The sequence below is a fragment of the Symphalangus syndactylus genome, chromosome 14 (genome assembly GCF_028878055.3).
Source record: "Symphalangus syndactylus isolate Jambi chromosome 14, NHGRI_mSymSyn1-v2.1_pri, whole genome shotgun sequence".
Taxonomy (NCBI): domain Eukaryota; kingdom Metazoa; phylum Chordata; class Mammalia; order Primates; family Hylobatidae; genus Symphalangus; species Symphalangus syndactylus.
The window spans coordinates 86,536,296-86,560,052 of record NC_072436.2 but is presented as its reverse complement, the minus strand read 5'-3'; the positions used below and the strand labels follow the sequence as shown (position 1 = coordinate 86,560,052).

The following is a 23,757-nucleotide window of genomic DNA, read 5'->3' as shown; positions in this document are numbered from 1 at the left end:
GTTTTTGTACCAGTATAGCATAGTTTTGGTTACTGTAGCCTTGTAGTGTAGCTTGAAGTCAGGCAGTGTAATGTCTCTGGATTTGCTTTTTCTGTTTTTGTTTTCTGCTTAGGATTGCTTTGGCTATTCAAACTTTTTTTGGTTCCATATGAATTTTAGAAGAGTTTTTTCTAATTCTGTGAAAAATATTATTGGTAGTTTGATAGGAATGGCATCAAATCTGCAAATTGCTTGGGACGGTATGGCCATTTTAACAATATTGATTCTTCCTATCTATGAGCATGGAATGTTTTTCCATTTGTTTGTATCATATCTGATGTTTTTCAGCAGTGTTTTGTAATTCTTCTTGTAGAGATCTTTTGCCTTCCTGGTTAGCTATATTACTAGGTATTTTATTCTTTTTGTGGCTAATATGAATGGAATTGCAATTTTGGTTTGGCTCTCAGCTTGGATGTTATTGATGCATAGAAATGCTACTGATTTTTGTATATTGATTTTGTATCCTGAAACCGTGAAGTTGTTTATCAGATCTAGGAAACTTTGGGCAGAGACTATGGGGTTTTCTAGGTATAGAATTACATTGTCTGCTAAGAGAGAAAGTTTGACTTCCTCTCCTGTATGGAATCCTTTTATTTCTTTTTCTTGCCTAATTGCTCTGGCTAGGACTTCTAGTACTATGTTGAATAGGAATGGTGAGAGAGGGCATCCTTGTCTTGTGCCAGTTTTCAAGGAGAATGCTTCCAGCTTTTGCCTATTGAGTATGATGTTGGCTGTGGGTTTGTTATAGATGGCTCTTATTATTTTGAAGTATGTTCCTTTGATGCCTAGTTTGTCGAGTGTCTTGGCTACTTGATCACAAGAACTTAAAAATACATTTTATTTATTACCCAAGTAATACATATTTACTTTTAGAAAAATCAGAAGATACAGATTAAATCAAAAGAAAAATACTTATTATGATACCATCTTGTAGATAGCTGCTATTGTGGTTTGGGCATATATTCTTCCAGACTTGTAACTGCACAATAAATTGTGTAAATTTATAACAAGGTATATAATTTCTTATAAAACTGGAAGCATACTATGCATAGTTAGGTGTAATCATTTTTCTGACTCTCTTTCCATGTCAGTAAATATATTTCCCTGTAATCATTACTAATGGCGGCAAGATATTCCATTGTATTTATGTATAAAATAAATAAATGTATTTAATAAAGCTTATGCTGATGAAAATTAGGTCATTTAAAAATTCTTTATATGGAGTTTGTGCCAAAAAACACAAACATTTTACATTTATGTTTTACATTTCTGTGAGTCCAATCTGTCAGTCTTGTTATGGTTTCTGCATTTGGGATCAGGCTTAGGAATTCCTCCCTGATATAAATATTTTTAAATTATTCAGCTCTGTTTTCATCTGTTTTAACACTAAAGACTTTAGCCAATGTAGAATTTTTCTTACATGTTATAAGCCAGGAATCTAACGTTAATTTTTTCAAAAAAACTTTGTTAAATAATTCATCCCCCTTCTAATTTAAGATGGTTTGGTCATAAACAATAATCCATATAAATAATTGGGTCTGTCCCTAAACTTTTAAATTTAGTTCTATGATCTATTTCTGTACCAGATTTATACTCTTTTGATTATTGAGGGTTTATAATATGCTTCAGTTGATGTCTGGTTGAGCAAAACGCCTCTTTTTCCCAAAGTTTTTTGGCTTGTCTAACAGTTGATCATCTTCCAGATATGTCTAGAATAATTTGTCAAATTGTACAAATTTTTTACAACTTGACATTTTATTGGAATTATGTTAAATATGAAGATTAATTTGTGGAGAGTGACATATTTATAATATTTTCCCATCAAATAATATAAAATATATCTCTACTGATTAATCTTTTTTTATTTTTTAGCTCCTAATCACGTTTTTATTTTATTTTTTATTCATTTATTTATTTTTTTTCTTGAGACAGAGTATCACTATGTCACCTAGGCTGGAACGCAGTGGTACAGTCTCAGCTCACTGCAACTTCGGCCTCCTGGGTTCAAGCGATTTTCATGCCTCAGTCTCCTGAGTAGCTGGGACTACAGAAGCACGCCACCACACCTGGCTAATTTCTGTATTTTTGGTAGAGATGGGTTTTTACCATGTTGGCCAGGTTAGTCTCAAACTCTTGGCCTCAAGTGATCCACCTGCCTTGGCCTTCCAAAGTGCTAGGATTACAAGCGTGAGCTACTGCACTGAGGTCTAATCACATTTTTAGCTTGTCGTATAGCTACTGCACATTCTTGTTAAGTTTATTTTAAAATATCTTATTCTTTGTTTCTGTTGTAAGTGGAAGCCCTTTCTCACTTGCTCTGATGATTACTAGTGCAAATATATGTGAATCTCATTATATTTGTTTCATATCATACTTTTAAATCATTTATTTGTTCTAATATATTTGTATTTTATTTCCTTAGGTTTTCCACAGAGACAGTAATTCCATTGTTTAGATCTTATTTTCCTTTCTTGACCCATTGCATAGATTCAAACCTGGTCTAGAAAAGTGCTGAAAAACTGTGGTGATATCAGGGTTTCCTTTCCTTATTCCCAACTTCAGAGAGGCTTTAGGTCATCACTGTCCAATAGAACTTTCTGTAATTACAGGAGTACTCTCCCAATGTCTAATACTTGTGGCCACTGAGCACTTGAACTGTGGCTGATGATATTGAAAAAATTAATTATTTTATTCAATTTTAAGTAAAATAATATTATATTGGACAGCACAGCTCTAGGTTTTTTGTTTGTTTGTTTGTTTTGAGACAGGGTCTTGCTCTGTCACCCAGGCTGGAGTTCAGTGGTGCAATCACAGCTCACTGTGGCCTCTACCTCCTGGGCTCAAGTGACTCTCCTACCTTAGCCTACGGAGTAGCTAGCACCACAGGTGCACACCACCATCCCTGGCTAATTTTTTTGTACTTTTTTGGTATAGGTGGGGTTTCACCGTGTTGCCCAGGCTGGCCTTGAATTCCTGAGCTCAAGCTATCCCCCTGCCTCGGCTTCCCAAAGTGCTGAGATTACAGGCGTGAGCCTGTATGTGCCTGGCCAGAGTTTCACTATTAATTGTATTATTTATTTCAGATGAATCTTTAACATGACAAAGTCAGCTTGGGGAAAAGATAATGGGTTAAAAAAAAGAAAGAGTATTATGTAGATAATTGTCAAACACATGCCTTTAGCAGGATGTGAAAAGGAGTAGAGAATAGCATGATAACTCGAGTGAGATGAGGGTTGAAAAAAGCTAGATTTTGTCTGCTTAGTTAAGATTAAGTATGGCTCCACATCCAACTCTTCCCCAAATACACCTTCTCGCTGTATTACCTTCTGGTAATATTGTTACCATTATGCTACTCCAAAACCTTGTTACCACTTTTTGAGTTCTCTTTCCCCCTTGTCCCCTAATAATGCAAACTCTCCCTCATTCTATCCCCATTCCCACAACCTGTATCTCACCCAGTTTTCAAGTTCCTTCACAAGTGTACCTTCTGCATGAAAAAACTTGTTCTTGATCTCCTCAATGAAAAGTAGTCTTGTTCTTCATTAAAGGTAGAATTAATTTGTGTCTTTTTTATACCACTTAGTCCTACACATTGTCTTCTTGCTATTTGTTAACATATCTATGAGATTGTACGCTCTGAGGATCTCATCCTTGACTCCTTGACTGACTGACCTTTCTATCCTTCTTGGTCCCTCTGCTGGTGTGCTACATATATATTGTATACCTGTGCTCAGTAAATATTTCTTACATGAATCACAGTTCAGCTTGTATTAATCATTTATGTCTTGTATTCAGTTGACAACCTCTGGAGAGCAGGGATCATATGTATTTATTTTTGTATCTTCTGTGTTACAGCGTGATACTAAACATTGAACAGTTGTTTGGTAATTATTTTAAAATTTTTATTCATAAAAGTCATGTTAAGATGTTTTATTTAGGATTGCATTTTGCTTCATTTGGTGGCAATCCAATTAAAGTAACATAACCAAACAGGAAGGTTTTTGTGTTTATTTTTTTCCTTTCAAATAACAAGAAGCCTAGAGGTAGTCAGTCTAGGGGTGGTATAATGGTACTAGGTTCTCATCATTGTCCCCAGTTTTTCTGTCCTTAACATGTAGCTTTTGTCCTTGAGATCACATGAAGCTTTTCCATCTTCAGGCATCCATATTTATGTTGTTTCTGTCCCTTTCTATTAGGAAAACAGTAGCTTTTCTGGAGGTCTCTGCAAATAAACTTCTGCTCTTATCTCTTTAGTCAGAACTAGGGTCAAATGGGCATCTTCCAGGGAGTTTTAAAACGTATTTTTAACGGGGTGCTTTCCATCCATGTTAAATTGGGATTTTTTTTCGTAAGGAAAAAAGAAAAAATAAATCTTGGGTGGGAAATCTAGGGTATATATCTCGGATATGGAATTTATACTTAAAGCCATTAGGATCTACAAGGGCATGATATGATACATGTGAAAATTTCAACAAATCGAGACAATTTTGTAATAAATTCCATATGCACAGCTGGACAGTAAGTGCTATCAAAGATTAGAGGTAGATGAGCTCCCTGAAAGGTGGAGTTGAGTAGAAAATCTTCAGTGTAAGAGGTGGGACTGGAGCAGACCCTTAAGAGATAGGTCAAATATTATACAAAGGCATTGAGTGCTTGTTTTGCAAGTGAGAAACACTTTTTTTTTGTTTTTGAATCATTAGACCAGCTTAGCAAGAATTAATGCACTCATAGGGCAATAGAAAATAAGATTGGAAAATAAGTTGAGACAACATAATGGAGGTCTTTGAATGCCACCATGAAGAGTTTGGGTTTGAGGTTGTTCAAATAAGCAAATCTAATGCAGGTTTCTGAAAAGAGGAATAATATGAGGGAGTGGAATAGAAATGGCATATATTAGAGTTTAAAAGAATCATTCACAGATTAGTTCATTAGAATTAATTAATCACTAACGTTATATCTCCTACCCAGTAGTTAAGTTCATAGCACTTTTTTTTTTTTTTTTTTTTTTGAGATGGAGTCTTGCTCTGTTGCCCAGGCTGGAGTGCAGTGAGGTGATCTCGGCTCACTGCCACCTCTGCCTCCTGGGTTCAAGCAATTCTCCTGCCTCAGCCTCCCAAGTGGCTGGGATTACAGGTGTGTGCCACCACACCCAGCCAATTTGTGTGTGTGTGTGTGTATGTATGTGTGTATATATGTGTGTATGTGTGTATGTGTGTATATATATGTATGTGTGTGTACATATGTGTATGTGTGTATGTGTGTGTGTGTGTGTGTATATATATATATTTTTTCTTTTTAGTAGAGATGGGTTTTTGCCATGTTGGGCAGGTTGGTCTCCAACTCCTGACCTCAAGTGCTCCGATCATCTCAGCCTCCCAAAGTGCTGGGATTACAGGTGCAAGCCACCATGCCTGGCCAAGTTCAAAACACTTTTGACCAAAGTAGTTGATTCTAAGGGGTCCAGTACCTAAAACAGATATTTGATATTGTTACATTTGAGGCCCTGAGTTATAGAATAGTGAAGCTCTAGAAATAAAATTTTCTGTTAAACTTATTTTTTTATATTGCCAAGGAATTCTTTGCTTCTGTTATCATTACAACATATTTTAAATATTGTATCAGCATATTTTATCATATTAATACCCAACTGTAATCTTTCTTAATTAAAGCTTGCAGTGAATGATTTATAAAATGATTGAAAACACTTATGTGCTTTTGACTAAATGTGTTTTATTGTCTGTTATTTTCTCAACCTAGAATTTTAAGTCTATTGAAAAATACTTAAATTTCAATGCAGTTATGTTGACTGAATGTTTTATTTTCCATTTTAAATCAATCTTAATATATTTTATAGTTTCTTTTAAGTGAGGTGTGCTAGAGCATTTCCCAGACACAATTATGAATTTTTTAAAATGACAGATATTTATTCAAATGTAAATCTCATCAAATAGTAAAGATTTTTATTTTCTATTTTAATAATATCAATTACTTCTGATGGTTTGACATAGTTTGAGTACAGAAACAGTCTGATTCAATTGAAACACATAAAATATGCTTGAAATAATTTCCTACATAATTATAAATGAACATCTGAAGTCTGAGTTACTTCATTTAGTATTTGGAATATCAGAAATTTTCATTTCAGAACATCAAAATTAGTGCCTTGTGTCTTTAGACTCTCCTCGTTAATTACCATAAGATCTTTCCTTTCAGGGTCTCATTAATATGAATTTGACTCTATGTAAAAATGTAGATGTAGAAATAATTTATTGCAGTTTCTCCTAATCGGTTAAAATTTTAGCATTCATTGTTGGGTACTTTTTGATTATTGTTCAGCCCTATCCCACTGATGTTGGGTTTGGCCATAGGATTTGCTTTGGTCAATGGAATGAATGTTAGTGATGTGACATAAAGCCTTAAATATGCTTGCATGGTTTGGCTTCAGTTTTTTTCACTGGTCATTTGTTATGAGAAGAGCTTTCTCTGGGCAGCTGCTGCCCCTTCACGTTGGGTTCCAGAATTAACACAGGTGAAGCAAACCTGAGCCCAACCCATAGCCTGAATCAAGCCACCCAACCAAGCCCAGCCTAGATCAGTCAAACTGTAGTCAACATACAGACTTGTGAGCATGAAAATAAATGTTTGTTATTGTAAGTCACTGAATTTGGGATGCTTTATTATGTAGGATTATTGTCGCAATAGCTGACTGATATGACCATTACTATTTCAAAAAGCACATCTATATATTTTCATTAAGAAAAAGCAAAATTATAGATGGCTAACCTATCAGTTCTCTATTAATTGAAAAGTAGTAACACTTAAAACACTAATTATAAAACACCAATTATTTGAGAGTTTTTCTTGGCTAGTGGTCATTACAAATTTTATTGAATACAATTCTCTTTTTTTTTTTTTTTTTTTTGAAACAGAGTCTCTCTCTGTTGCCCAGGCTAGAGTGCAGGGGCACGATCTTGGCTCAGAGTAACCTCTGCTTCCCAGGTTCAAGCGATTCTCCTGCCTCAGCCTCCTGAGTAGGTGGGATTACAGGTGTGTGCCACCACACCTGGCTAATTTTTGTATTTTTAGTAGAGACAAGGTTTTCACCATGTTGGCCTCCTGACCTCAGGTGATCCACTCGCCTCAGTCTGCCACAGTGCTGGGATTACAGACATGAGCCACCATACCCCACCGGAATAAAATTCTTGAAATGGAACTTGAGGAATAAGTTGTTGAGGTACTTATTATTAGTTAATAAACCTGGCTGGCACTACAAGTAATCACAAAATGAAATGACATAGGAACCATGGCTAGCATTTGTTAAGGGCCTCGCCACACAAGTGTTTGGCATTCTTCTCTTCTCTTCACAGCAAATCTGTCAAATCTGTCAGGCAGTCAACACATATTTATTGAGCCCTTACCATATGCCAGGTATTGCAAAGTATGTATTACCCTATTTTTGTTGCATGAAGAAACTGAGGCTCAGAAAATTAAATGACTAGTTTAAGCCTCACAGCTAGGAAAGGGCTTGAGTTTTAGGACTTGACCCAAGTCCATCTGACTCCAAAAATCATGCTGTTACCATCATTGCGTTATTTGTGTTTGGGTGGAACTAGGAGAAAAATAGAATTAAAGGCCAGGCGTGGTGGCTCATGCCTGTAATCCTAGCACTTTGGGAGGCCGAGGCAGGTGGATCACTTGAGGCCAGAAGTTCAAGAGCAGTCTGGTCAACATAGCAAAACCCCGTCTCTACTAAAAATACAAAAATTAGCCAATTGTGGTGGCACATGCCTGTAATCCCAGCTACTCGGGAGGCTGAGGCATGAGCATTGCTTCAACCCAGGAGGCGGAGGTTGCAGTGAGCCAAGATTGGGCCACTGCACTCCAGCCTGGGTGACAGAGCGAGACTCTGTCTCAAAAAAAAAAAAAAAAAAAATTACAAACATTTACCTAACATTTGTTGGTGTGCTATCTCTAGTCATTTGCTACATAACCCAGATGTCACCCAGAATCACTTTAGCATTCAGAAATCTACATATAAATTAGCTCAGACCCACATTGCTGTTTTTTAGCATGTGAAAGTCTAAAGCTGTCCGTACAATTTCTACTAATTCCGAGGCCTTACAGTCATGTGGTCCCCTTCACATGTCCTTGGAGGCCACCTTGATTTGCCATGTCAGTCTGAGTGTAAAGCTCCACCCTTTCCAGTTTCTACCAGACATACCTTCACCAAGCATTTTCTGAGTTTTGGTGAGGACCTCCATACAAAGCACGAGATCTCCACCATTTTTTTCCTCTCAACGTTGCCCCTTGATTGCAACACCCTGCCCCTTTTCATATTCTTTACTCTCTATTTTGCAGATTAACTTTTCCCTTCTATTGAAGCCTTGATAGCCCAGATACCCAACAACTTTGGAGTCATGCTTCTACCCTCAAGCTGGAGTGTCAGTGAGCGTCTTCTTTGACTCTGTCTCATTACAAAGCAAAAATAGTGAGATTCTCTTGAGAAACAGCGTCAGTTGGAATTAGTCTCATCAGTCAGACAGCCCCCATTTAGCTCAATTTTAATTTTTAAAATGGAATTTCATTGAATTTTCAACATTGACAATTTTGTTCAACTAACCTTAAATGGTGAGAACCGAAAGCATCTAATATAAGAGCTACTCTTTTCTTCTTAGATTAGAAATAAGATACTTGACTTTACATAACTAAGAAAAAGTCTATCTTTAGAATTTTAGTTACTTCCTACCTCTTTCCAAAAATGCGACTTATAAAAACTAAAGAATAAATCTGGATATAAGCTTTTTCTGTAGTTTTTCCCAGACCACTTTTCCTATTAGCTATTCAGAGTGAATTTTAGGAGCTTGAAAACTTGATATGTTTATGAGCCCAGAATTTAGACACTGCTATAAATTTAAATAGTCTGAAGCACTTGACTCTACAACACTGTGTTGGAAATGGTTGAAGAACTGATTTCCGCTTCTGGATAAGCCAGACTACTCTCTTATCTTGCAAATTTGCCACTAAAATCTTAATTCCTGTCAGAATTATTTTCAGTGGGAGAAATCTGAATACGAATTGACCAAAAGAACTTTAGTTCTCACTCATTTCTCATATAATTTTAATTAGTTCATCTTTAATTTAGGAAATAATTTTTCTAGCAACTTGGCAGACATTGGTTTCTTGCCAGATACTACCTTAGTGCTTTTTGTGGGAAACTCATCTTTAATATTCCATGAGTATAGTAAAACTGTGTTTTTAATGTAACAAATATTGTTTTATTTATTAAATAAAACATTTATTTGGGGGCATATTCATACCTAATTAAAGAGAATGAGTAAAAGATGAGGCAGACCCTGAATGTGAGATGCGTTTGAAAATGGGATGTCTCAAGATTCTGTACTGGAACATTGGGGTTAGGCTTCTAAGTACTGTTAGTCCAGTCTTATTACTAAGATTGCATAAAGACCATTTTATTTTTGTGTAACCTAGATCAAATTATTTTGATGTAGGATTTTTCTTCTTAGTCACTTTGCAAGTCCCCAGCCAGCAATGCCCCACCCAGGTCTCACTCAGCCACACTGGCATGCCCCAGTTTTCCTGTGGTATAGCTTGTACCTGTGTTCAGCAGTTCCCAAACTCTTGTCCTGCACCCAAGAAGAATGAGGATGTGCTAAACATTGAAGGGTGGTGAGGAAGGTGGAGAAGAATTTTATAGAGCAATGAAACAGTTTTCAGCAGAGAAAGGACGCGGGGGTTGTCCCCCTACCCAAAGGTGGGTGGGAATGTCCCCTATGCAGCTGGGAATGGGGCCTTCTATGGACTCAGAATGGGGAGTGCGTGCTGATTGGTTTGTGTGTATGCAAAAAAGGTTAAAGTGAAGACACCACTCAAAGGTGGGCATGACAGTGTAGAAAACCAATTAGAAAAGGGTAGGTATATGTAAAATAGGTGAAGGGTGGGGATCAATCAAAGGAAAGCATGCCAAACGGGAAGACAAGTTCTTAATCCAGTCTGAGGATTTAACTTGTAGCTTGACTTTCAGGCTTTAAACTTTCTTCGCCTTGGAGGTGGGGTTTCACCAGGTACCAGCCCCTGTCTGCCTAGGCATTTGGCTGCCTCCATTCTGTATCAGTTTGACCTTCCTAAACTTCTCATTCGTTATCTGTTAAATAAATATTATGTCTGCCTTCCCTACCTTAAAACATTGTTGTAAGGTTTAGATGAAAGCAATATATGTGAAAGTACTTTGTAATGTACAGTACCTACAGACATTAGTGATTATGTTTGTGGGGCAAAAAAAAGTAAACAGGATGGAAGAAAGGAAAGCAAAGTTGCTCTTAAATTCATTCCAGCAGTATAGCTGGAAATGAATAATCTTCAAATCCTGGCCAGTTGCAAGATAGGGAAAGGATTACCATCCTGGGGGCACAGCAATGACAAGGCCCTTTAACTGGCCACAGTGAATGCCAATTCCAACCATTTCCGGTAATATTGTCTACAGTGTGCTGAGTGCCGTGTTAGTTACTAGGGGTACACACCATGAGAAGAAACAGTCCTTTGCCCTCAAGAAATTCTCAGTCTGGCTGTGGACAACACAGCTGTGTGTCTCTAGCAGGGGTGAGCCAGGATATGGCAGGCTGGGTGGAGCATGGTTGGAGCAGAAAAGGAGCTGGTTATTGTGACTGGGTCTGGCATGTTTTTTCCATCATTAAATGGAGTGATTTAAAAATAATACACCGTATTTATATTTTTAAGTCACAGAGAAAAACAAGGGTGTTTTAAAGTTTGGTTAATTACAAAATCCTGTAATAACACTTTTTTTTCCTTTTAATACATGGGGGAGTGACAGCATCAGCATGATCTTCTTTACAGTTTTGTCATGTTTTAGGATTTTACTATGCTTGTTTTAGGTTTCAGGGACATTATTGTCACAATGAAGTTCTACTCTGTTGCGTATTGGTGTTCTAGTGGTGCAACACTAACTCTTTGGATGTCATTTTTAACTTCGTCTTTTGTATTCAAAAGTTGAATTGCTAGTGATCTTTATTTTGGTAGTTTTTAAAGGAAATAAGTGTGTAATATATTATCCATACTAAATGAGAGGACCCATTGACAAAGATTACTTCCAATTACTGGTAATCATTTTGGGGTCTGGAATACCTTAAGTATTTTTTTTTTACTTGTTTCTTAGACAAATAATAAAATAAGCTTTTACTTTCTGAATATACAACAACAGGGAGGGAGTGAGGGGAGACATTCCAGAAGATGCCAATAATATAAGTTGCGAATCTAGGATGAATAACTCATTGCAGAAAATTCAGGAGGTGACGGTCTAATCTGGTACTGAATTAAATTATCTACAGTATTTAATGTTTTACTCTAGTAGATTTGCTGGTTTGGTGTCTACCTTAACTTAAATATTTAGAGAAAATATGGAAAAGTTTGTGAGAAAATGAAGTCTTGTATAAACATGCTGGTCCTAATTGTTCGCCTTTACTGCAGAAATCCCAGCCTGGCACCAATGTGGCTGAAGTTCTCACTGTGTTACTATAAATTTACATGATGTAGTGGATGTTTTAAGAGGTGGAGGCAATCCCATTTCAAAATTGAAAACAAAAAAAATATTTAAATACCCAAGTGAGTAAAAATGGACTCTCCTGGATAAGTCTGGACCATCTTTCAAAGATATTGAGCGTCTGGAATTTTTATGTGCATTTCGAGGCTGCAGTTTCCTCTGACAGACAATCCATTGTTGTTACTGGCTGTAGGCAGTCCTGAAAGGGCAGAGTCAGGAAAGACAAAGAATTTACAGTACAGAACTTTCAATAATGCGTTGATGTCAGGAAAAGAGTTGAGCCATTTCTGGTAAGAAAGAAATGTTAATGTTAAGCAGCTGTGAATATACTTTCTGTGATCTACTCCCCAAAGTAACAGCAGGGTATTTCATAGACTTGGGTCACAGGATGAATTTGAGTAGTCAATCCTTAAGTGAAACCAAAGACAGGAGAATACTGGAAGATGTGACAGAGGTCAGCCCTGGGAATGGAACATGGAGTCTTTTCCAATTTGATGTTCTTGTCCCAGGTTTAGATTTGGCAGTGGCTACCTCCCTCCTTTAAGTCCTCACCACCATTCCCTTATAACAAATCAACATTTATCAGTAACTATGAAAGCACAGTATCAAAATTATTTCTAAATTAGAGTTTGAGAAATGATTTTGAAATTTATATAGCATTCCTAGTACTCAGGTCAACTCTTTGTAGCAACACACTCATTTTGATTCTTAAAGAAATGTGATATATTTTTTCCTAAATAGATTTAAAATTTTAATCAACACATTTGGCTTATATAATGAAAAACTGCCTGAGTCTATGGAATTGGGCGAGAACTTGTTATTTTGGTGAAGGTGCATATATTCTGAAGATGTATCTGCAAGCCATTGGGTACAAATACTGAATGTGAGTAAAATTTGGAAGTTGACTGCTTCAGGGTTCCAAATTGGGCCATCAGTATTAGGATATATGTAGTTTTAAATCCAGTCTTAAACCTGTGTATGTTTAGAATATCTTTTGTCAAAGAGTGAATAATAAGTTTCTATTTTTCCAAAAGTAGTTTAAGTATTAGGTGTTCAGGGACCAGATTCTTATTCAAGTCTTACTTTTAAGAGTTTGAAGTCAATAACTTATTTTCTCTGTCCCTCATCTCTTTTATTCCACTTATAAAATATGCACACCGGGCCAGGCAAAGTGGCTCACGCCTGTATCTCAGCACTTTGGGAGGCCAAAGTGGGCAGATCACGAGGTCAGGAGATCGAGACCATCCTGACCAACATGGTGAAACCCTGTCTCTACTAAAATACAAAAAATTATCCGGTTCATGGTGGCATGTGCCTGTAGTCCCAGCTACTTGGGAGGCTGAGGCAGGGGAATCGCTTGAACCTGGGAGGCTGAGATTGTGCCACTGCACTCCAGCCTGGCAACAGAGCAAGACTCCATCTCAAAAAAAAAAAAAAAAAGAAATATGCACACTAATTCTGGCTCTCCTGCTTTTGAAGGTATAACACATACAATACTCTTTGTGATAAAGCCTTAAAGTATCAGAGTGGTAATACTTTAAGGCTTTATTAATCCAAAGTAAGTTGTGATATTTTAAGGCTTTATCAATCCAAAGTATTGTTACAGATGTGAATAGTGGTACCTACATTGCATAGAATAAGAACTGAATCATGTAAATCAATGCTACATCATTTGAAGTCTTGCAGGAATGGACCAGGCCAGTACTCAAAGCTAACACTATTTTGGCTTGATTTTACATAACTTTCAAATCATCTTTTCAGAAAGTTAACCCCAGCTGTTCTTCAAGATAAGCCATGATGACAGAGTAGTTATAAAAGTAGTGTCTCATAGATATAGAGAAGTATGAACAGGTTCAGGCTGGTTGAATGATAGCCCTTTTCTCTTTGAAAGGAAATGGAAGGAATGTAGCTGTATTTGCAGGTAATGAATTTCAATAATGAATTTCAATCCCTTATTACTTGCTTTGGGAAAGTGATCACATTTACTATAAACTGCATTAGGAAGGAGGAATTTATAGTTAAGTATGGAAGTGGATCAGAAATTAGTAGACATATAGGATCAGGCAGATCCTTATCATTGAGCAAAAGTCTAAAGATAGTAATGCAGTCTGTAATTCTGTAAGTGGATACATACGAACCATAACAATAACAGCAACAGCTAACATTAAGTGCTCATTATTTATTAGATACAGTATTATGTATCATCTGTAGATTATTCATGTGTAAGGCAGGTAGTGTCTTTATTCCCATTTTGGAGATGAAGAAATCAAGGTATACAGTAGTTAAGAAACGTACTTAAGGTCATACGATCTGTGCTAGCTTTCAGATTCAGGGAACTTGACTTCAGAAACCATACTCTTAACCAGTATGCCATACCACCTCCTATGAATTTGAAACCACCTCCTATGAATTGATGAATTCATAATTCATCAGTTGGTGTTAATGGAAGTGGTGGAACATAGTCCTGAGGCTGGCCAAGTTCTAAATTGTTTAGGAAGTGACCCAAATACTGAGGTAATCATAACAAAAAGAGAAAGAGAGAGGGGGAAAGAAAGAAAGAGGAGAGAAAAAAAAAAGGGAGGAAGGGAGACAAAGAAAAAGTCCATTCCAACAGGCACTGGGTATTGGATATTATGGGAGTCTCTCATAAAGTATTAGGGGCCCATAAGCAGGAGACTGAGACTTCACAGTAATGAACCCAGCCAGTAGAAACTGGGATACAGGGCAAGGAAACTTTCCAGTAACAGTGGACTGGAATAAAATCAGAGCAAAATCAGAGATAAAATAATTCAAAGTAGAGGCAGCATTTCTTGACAAAAGATTTCTTATGTTATCTCCCCTACTGAGGGCTGAAGTTGGCCCCAGAGTGAGATGCATAGCTATAAGTCAGGGTTAATTTAATAGTTTCAGCTCAGAGGCAAACAGAAGCAAGGGCACCAAGCCAGGTAGGCCATTACAAAGTAGCCCAACTGGGTTAGAGTTCCAGGCAAGAGACTTATTTTACTAACTTTACTGACATTATTTCTCCATTGTGGCAGCTCCCACTTCTGTGGGACATGGCATCATGTAGCAGTGACATTAGATACCCGAAGACTGTGGAACAGGGAGATGAAGTTTCATAGCATAATTACAAAATTTAATAGCACCCTTTCATATATTTCATGGCCCAATCTATGTTGTTATTCTTTTATTATTTTTTAAAAAACATAATATGTAATATACTGATTGCAGAGTTCACGAAGCCATTTGGGAGATTACTAGGAGGAATAATTTGATATGAAATTATTATTTAATTAATCATATCACTTTCTTATTGTCTTATACTAACTTTTGCAGAATGTATATTATTTGGAGAGCCTTCTTTGATATCCTTAACAGACAGAGTAAACGTTCAAGATAGTACTTTTAGGAGAGTAGTTTGAATAGTTTTCATTTGCTAATCCCGTCCTCTTTTTTCTGTGAAAGAGAAAAACAAAAAGATTCTGTTTTCTTTCATGTAGTGTTTATCCAATTGCCTCCATATTTTATAACAGCACCAAAGACTAGTTTTTCTGTTCTGTTTAAAGCTCATAGTTTCTTAGAACTAGTTGTAAATACTGTTAAAAGTCTCCCAAACAGTTTTTTAAGAACCTAATTTAGTTTCATTTGTACTAAGAAGCTGTCTTCTAGATGACTAACATCATATAGGGTTGTTTCCATCAAAAATATTAGTCTGGCATTTGTCATGTTCTGTCCACTAAATAGCTTTGTTATTAATTGAGGTCTAAGCTCTGATTTTTTATCTTACCCAAATTCCTACCTTAGGGGTCTAGGGAGTCATGTCCTACAAACCATAAATTCTCATGAGATGGGTTTTATTTGACCCTATATATTGTGACTTACTTTTCAGTCTGACTCTGGCATAACATTATGAGAGAAGGAAAAAATATTTAAGCCCAAAATATATTTCCCTGTTATACTTTGAAATTGCTCTGCAAAGTCTCTTGTGGGAAAAGTCCACATTCTATAGAGAATCCCCTTCCCCTTTTGTTTTCCTTCCTTTCTTTCCAGATACAAGAGTTAACTAAGATCCAGGCACCCTTTTAAGTCCCATAAGAAACAATTTACAACCCCCGCTCTCTCTGAAGTCTGCTATCTGAGAGCTTCCTCTGCACAGTAAAAGTTGGTCTCCACAATCCTTTACCTTTTTTTTTTTGTTTTTTTGAGATGCAGTTTCGCTCTTGTTGCCCAGGCTGGAGTCCAATGGCCTGATCTCGACTCACCACAACCTCCGCCTCCCGGGTTCAAGCAATTCTCCTGCCTCAGCCGCCCGAGTAGCTGGGATTACAGGCATGCGCCACCACACCTGGCTAATTTTGTATTCTTAGTAGAGACGGGGTTTCTCCGTGTTGGTCAGGCTGGTCTCGAACTTCCAACCTCAGGTGATTTGCCTGCCTCGGCCTCCCAAAGTGCTGGGATTACAGGCATGAGCCACTGTGCCTGGCCCAATCCTTTATCTTTAACCCCAACATCCTTTTCCGTCGATCCAGGTCTTTAGACAAACTCCAACAATTGTCACCCTGAAGATGTTGAAATTTATTTAAAGCCTGGAAGCCCGGCTTTGAGTTGTCCCACCTTTCTGAATCAAACCAATGTATTTCTTTATTTATTTATTTATTTATTTTTTGAGTCAAAGTCTTGCTCTTGTCCCCCAGTCTGGAGTGCAATGGCACAATCTCGACTCACTGCAACCTCTGCCTCCCGGATTCAAGTGATTCTCTTGCCTCAGCCTCCCGAGTAGCTGGGATTACAGGCGCCTGCCACCACGCCTGGCTAATTTTTGTATTTTTAATAGAGACGGGGTTTCACCATATTGACCAAGCTGGTCTTAAACTCCTGACCTCAGGTGATCTGCCTGCCACAGCCTCACAAAGTGCTGGGATTACAGACGTGAGCCACCATGCCCGGCCAAACCAATGTATTTCTTAAATGTATTTAATTAATGTCTCATGCCTTCCTAAAATATATGACAACAAGCTGTACCCTGACCACCTTGGGCACGTGTTCTCAGGACCTCCTGAGAGCTGTGTCACAGGCTGTGGTCACTCATATTTGGCTCAGAATAAATCTCTTAAAATATTTTACAAAGTTTGACTCTTTTCGTCAATATTATGAAATGTGTCTGAGATATATATACAAAAGAAAAATACTAAGATATAGCATGCATCCAAGAAATGCACTATCTGTTACATAAATTATCTAAATTGATATAATTCATGTGCATCTCTGAGTCTCATCTCACATCAGAGAGGCAGCCTGAGATGAAGAATGAGCACGGGCTCAGGTTGGGACCTGGTAAAAGCAGGCATCACCATTTAAGGAGCAGATACCTTGGCTAGGTTGTTTCACCTCTCTGAGTTTTCCTCATGTATCAGTTGGGAATGATATCGAATTTGTATCATCCTTATGAAAAAACAAATGTATATGAAGTTGCAAATATAGGTTTTCAACAAAAGTTAACAGCTATCACTCATTGGCATCTAGACTTTAAGATGATTCCACTCAAGAGAGTGACATAATTTTAAATAAGAAAATGTTTTGATGTAAGAGTCCATTTCCTGCCTCTCCGGCACGCCACCACAGCCTGATGCTCCATTAGCTGTTGCTATCTGCAGTTAATGATTTAGCTTGCAGCGTATCTGGCACTGTACTAAGTGATCTACATATGTTATTTCATTTAATAACAGCAATCCTTTCAGGAAATTTTGGTTTCTGACTTTCTACCATGACTTTGACCTATGTACATTTTCTTTTAGACTATGTATTCTTTTGAGTTTTGTCTGCCTTATTCTAGCCATTGCTTTGCACAAATTATGGCACTTTATGCCATCAAACCATATTAGTTTAGGACGTCGTGGGATGCAAATAACAGAGAACCAGACGATCTGTCAAAAAATAAAAGGAATTTTTTTTCATACACACAACTGGATAATTCACTGGGTTCTATCTCTGTGATTCTTTTCACTCTGTCTTCCTCCACGGCTCTGCTCATTGTATTAGAAATGGCTGCAGCAGTTCCTGACATGACATCTTTGTACTACACTCTCCAGAGGAATGGAGAGTTTCTGTTTTCCCAGATAGAAGCTCTTGGCTTTCTTCGACAGGGCCAGTGTAGGTCTTTTGCTACCTCTGACACCATCACTTAGACCAGGGGGTTGGGGTCATTGACTGGCTTATCCATGCCCTTCCCTGAGTCAATCAATGGACCAGAGGAATGGTGTTACATTGCTTAGTTCAGACCTACACCCGAGGTTGTGGTCCATGTCACCCAAATCACATGGGTATCGTGGAGCAGGAGGTGAAATGAGTACAGGAAAGCTGTCTTGCCACCAATGTCAAAGGGAATGGGCATTAGTCCATTTTCACACTGTTATAAAGAACTACTTGAGACTGGGTAATTTATAAAGAAAAGAGGTTTAATTGATTCACAGTTCTGCATGGCTGGGGAGGCCTCAGGAAACTTACAATCATGGCAGAAGGCAAAGGGAAAGCAAGGCATGTCTTACATGGCGGCAAGAGAGACAGAGCAAAGGGGGAAGTGCCACACTTTTAAACTATTGGATCTTGTGAGAACTCTATCACAGGAACAGCAATGGGGAAATCTGCCCGCAAGATGCAGTCACCTCCCACCAGGCCCCTCCCCTGACATGTAGGGATTATAATTCAAGATGAGATTTGGGTGGGGACACAGAGCCAAGCCGTATCAGAATGCTTACAACGTTTCACTTTTAATTATGATATGTTGCTAGAGGGTTTCTTTAAATATTTTTTTTTTATCAGTTTAAGGAAGTCATCTTCACAGTTAAGTTTTTTTTAATCATGAATGGAAGTTGACTTTCATCAAATGTTTTTTTCTAAATCTGTTGAGATGATCGTGTGGATTTTTTTCTTTATTCTATTAATGTGACAAGTTACACTCATTTTTAAAAACAACTTTAACTATAATGGCATATAATAAACTGCACATATTTGAAGTATATAGTTTGATAGCTTTTGTCATATGTATATACCTGTGAAACTATCACCATAATCAAAATAATGAACATATGTATCATTCCCTTCCAAACTGTTTTTTTTTTTTTTTTTTTGGAGACAGGGTCTCACACTGTGGCCCAGGCTGGAGTGCAGTGGCTCACTGCAACCTCTACTTCCCTGGGCTTATGTGATTCTCCAGCTTTAGCCTCCTACGTAGCTGGGACTACAGGCATGAGCCACCACACCTGGCTAACCTGGCTAATTTTTGTATTTTTTGTAGAAATGGGGTTTCACCATTTGCTCAGGCTGGTCTTGAACTCCTGAGCTTAAAGTGATCTGCCCACCTTGGCCTCCCAAAGTGCTGGGATTACAGGCATGAGCCAACATGCCTGGCCCCAAACATTTTCTTATCCCTCCTGTAATCCCTGTCTCCAGCCCCTTCCTCCTACTCCTGCTCTACACTTGATCTACTTTCTGTCACTACAGATTAGTTGCATTACCAATTGAAGTTTTGAATGTTAAATTAACTTTCCATTGCTGAAATAAACCAGTTTGATCATTATGTATTAGCTCTCTCTCTTACACTAAGGGAACTTCAAAAAGGTCATGGGAAAATGGAATTAAAAGATAAAAATAAAAAATATAAACTTTATTTTTCAACATAGGCTCCATAAAGTTTAAGACACTTTTATAAGTGACAATATCAGCCATTTAGTCCATCCCTAAAGAACTGAGGGTCCTGGGATTTAACCATGTCAATGCAGTCTTTTTCACATTAGTAACTGAAGAAAAGTGGGTGCCCTTTAATGATTTATTAAGTTTAGGAAAAAAAAAAAAAGAAGTCGGAAGGAGCCAAATCAGGTCTGTAGGTGGTTGCCTAATGATTTTCCCATGGAAACTCTGGCAAAATTGTCCTTGTTTGATGATAGGAATAACAGGAGTATTGTCATGGTGGAGAAGGACCCCCTGTTGAAGCTTTCCTGGGCATTTTTCTGCTAAACTTTTGGCTTTCTCAAAACACTCTCAATGTAAACAAATTTTATCATTCTTTGGCTCTCCAGAAAGTCAACAAGCAAAATGCTTTGAGCATTCTCAAAAACTGTTGCCATGACCTTTGCTCATCACGAATCCACTTTTGCTTTGATGGGCCACCTCTACATCTTGGTAGCTATTGCTTTGATTGTGCTTTGTCTTCATGATCATACCGGTAAAGCCAAGATTCATCTCTTTACAATTCTTTGAAGAAATGCTTTGGGATCTCGATCCCACTTGTTTGCAACATCCATTGAATGCTCTGCTTTTGTTTGCAGCTGATATGAAGTGCAATGTTTCTGGCACCTATCAAGTGGAAAATTTGCTCAACTTTAATTTTTCAGTCAGAGTTGTGTAAGCCGAACCAATTGAGATGTCCGTGGTGTTGGCTATTATTTTTTCTGTTAATCATTGGCCCTCTTCAATTAAGACATGAACAAGATTAATTTTTTCCTTAAAAATTGATGCAGATGGTCTGCCACTGCGGGCTTCATCTTCAACATTGTCTCAAAGTTTTTGTAAAGCATCAAGATTTAGCCATTCTTCCACCCAAGCTTCACCATAAATTTAATATTCTTGTTTCAATTTTAGCAGAATTCATGTTCCTCTGATGGGGCTCTTTTCAAACTGATGTCTTATCCTTCTTAGTGCCTCAAACTAGATCCTGTTCAGACATTTTATGACAAATTAGCTTAAGTTTATTCTGATGCAAAAAAACTGAAATCTATGCATAGGTTTTTCAAAATACACATTTTCCATAAACTTTTTGAAGACCCTTGTTATTTGTTTAACCAACATTTTGCTTCTATGTTTATAAATGAGATTGGGCTGTAAGTTTTCTTTCTAGTAGTGCCCTTCTCATGCTTTAGTATCAAGGTTATGCTAGCCTTACAAGATGAGCTGAGGATGGCGAGAATGTTTCCTATTCTCTTTTTTATTCTCTGGAAGAATTTATATAAGATAGGTTTTTTTTTTTTAATTAAGTTTTGGTTTGATCAACCAGTGAAACCAACTAGACCTATAGGGTTTTTTTTTTTTTTTTGGAAAGTTTTAAGTTATTAATTCAATTTTAAAATAAATAAGGGGTTGTTCACAGTTTGTTTCTTCTGTGCTGTTAGTTTTTGTAAAAGGTATGTTTTCATGACTTTTTAATTGACTGTATGCATGTAATATGCATACAGCCTGAGCAATGAGAGTGAGACCCTGTCTCAAAACCAACGAACCAAACAACAACAACAATAAAACTCTATAAGGTCTGTAGTGACGTTTCCTCTTTTATTTCTGATATTGGTTATTTAAGCTTGCTTTCTGTATTTCTTCATTATTCTCCATAGGGGTTTTTATAAATTTATTCATCATTTCAAAGAACCAACTTTTACCCTTATTGATCTTCTCTATTGTATTTTTGTTTTCTGTTTTACTTGTTGCTGTTATCTTTTTATTTCCTTCCTTATATTTTCTTTAGATTTCTGGGATTTTTTTGTTTTTGTTTTTTGAGACAGGGTCTAACCATGTTTCCCAGGCTGGTCTCCAACTCCTGGGCTCAAGTGATCCTCCTGCCTCGGCCTCCCTAAGTGCTGGGATTACTAAATAGGTGTGAGCCACTGTGCCCAGCCTATTTTATTTAGATTTAAGTTGTTCTTTTTATAACTTTTTATCAAGGGTGTTTAGCTTATTGCTTTTCAGCTTTTCTTCTTCTCTAATATATGACTTTGGGGGCCATAAACTTTACTTATAGAATAGTTTTAATGGTACACCTCATAAATTTTAAGGAACATTTACTTCAAAATGGGCTCTAATTTCCATTGTGATTTTTTTCTTTGGCCTATGGGTTATTAGAAAGTATATTTCTTAATTTATAAGCATTGTGAATTTTCTAGGTAAATTTTTGATATTGATTTCTAGTCTAATTTTTTTATGGTCAAATAATTTGTTTTGTATAAATTCAATTCTTTGGAATTTGTGGCAATTTGCTTTCACATATGGTTGAGTTTGATGATGAACTATGCATATTTGAAGTCAGTGTGTATATTCTGATGTTTCAAGGTAGAGTATTGTATGTGTGACTATTAGGTCAAATATGTAAATAGTATTGTTCAAATCTTACATATCCTTATAAATTATCTGATATACCTGAGAGAGATACGTTCAGATTTCGTGCTATGATTTTTAAATTTCTCTGTTTTGTCAGTGTTGTTTAATATATAATATTGAGCTACGTTACTAGGTAAATTAAAATGTAGAAGTATTATCTCTTAATAGAGAAGTTACACTTTTATCATTTTGAAATGCAGTTGTCCCTCCATATCCATAGGTTCCATATCTGTGGATTCAGTCAGGGATCAAAAATATTTGGGAAAAAATTGCATCTGTACTGAACACATACAGACTTTTTGTCTTGTCATTATTCCCTAAACAATACAGTATGACAACTATTTATATAGCATGTATATTGTATTAGGTATTATAAGTAATCTAGAGATGATTTAAAACATATGGGAATACATTATATGCAAATACTATTCTGTCTTATGTCAGGGACTTGACTATCCATGGATTTTGGTATATATAGGAGGTCTTGGAATCAATCCCAGATGGATACCTTAAGGCCTTCTTTGTCTGATATAAATATAGCTTATATGCTATTGGCACATATTTTCATTTTATATATGTACTTAAAATCTCCTAATGTGCTATAACTGTCACTATATTCAGTTAAAAATTTAGGTTTATCCCCATGTTTGCCCTTTTCATTGTTCTTTATGCCTTCCTGCATCTTTGAGCTTCCATCTGGGAGTGGAATACACCCTTTAGTATAGTCTTTAGGTTAGACTATTGATACAAATTCTCTACATGAAGTGAAAAATGTTTTTTTTTCCACTTCATTATTGAGGAGTAATTTTACTGGTAGAGAATTTTAGGTTTATAGCTATATTTCTTCAGCATTTTGAAGATAATTCCATTTTATTCTGGCTTCCCTTGATTCTTTCAAGAAGTCAGCTGTCAGTCTAATACTTGCACCTTTGATGTTAATCTGTCTTTTCTCTCAGGTTTCTTTTAATATTTCCTCTATAATTTTTATTTTTAGCATTTTTTACTATGTTGTACTTTTCTTTTTCCTTATCTTGGTTTAGGTCTGGAGATCTACTTGAATCTGTGCTTTTGGCCAATTTTTACAAAGTCTTAGTCATTATCTTCTGGAATATGCCTCTTTCCCATTCTCTCTTCACTCTCTTCTGGATACCTTCTATCTAACTTTCTGGACATGCATGAATGGGCCCCGGCAACCTATCTGACCCCATCCCCTGCCATACTCTCGTTACTCACCTGTCTCTATCTTGCTGTTTTTCTAACAAGCCAAGCATGCTTCTTACTCCTAGATTTTTAAAAATATTGCTTCCTTAGCCTGGAACACTTTTCAAGATATGTCTAAGACTCATTCCCTTACATGATTCAGGTCTCTGCTCAAATGTGGCCTTATCAGAGAGGCTTTCTCTCACATTTATTCAAAATTATCATCCAGACCTCTCCTCTCCCATATTGTTCTCTAACTCTTTACCTGGTTTTATGCTTCTTCATAGCACTGAATACAATATGACACATTATATATCCAATATTTATTTGCTTATTCTTTGTCTCTCTCCATTTGAATAGAAGTTCTGAAATTCTGTAAGAGGAGAGAGCTTTTTCCTACCCCCTCCTCACAGTTGTATCCCATCCCCTGGAATAGTGCCTGGATTAAATGTTCAATAAATATTTGTAGGAGAATGAATGAATGATTAATAGATAGCAGATATAGGAAGAGTTCTCTACAGGAAGTGAAGAAAGTGGAGAAGGCAGAATAACAAACTAAGCAAGTCTTTTAATTTGTATGGTCTATATTTTAATCTTTTGAATGTAAAGATAGTATCATTGATCATATTTCTGTTCATCAATGTTACCTAAAATAGCAAAATGAAATATTAATATGTTCAAAGATATAGCTTTCATTAGTTTAAATTAACTATCTCATTTAGTTTAGGCATATGGTCCACAAATTTTTAAGAACATTTAGTTTTAATTTAAAAAATTAAGCCTACCAAATAAGATGCATTATT

At 36.7% G+C, this 23,757-nt stretch overlaps 1 protein-coding gene across 5 annotated transcripts in view; it reads left to right on the top strand.

Moving 5' to 3' along the window:
- Positions 1 to 23,757, top strand: part of ACYP2 (acylphosphatase 2) — a 330,224-nt gene that overhangs the window by 237,803 nt on the left and 68,664 nt on the right. The window lies entirely within an intron of this gene.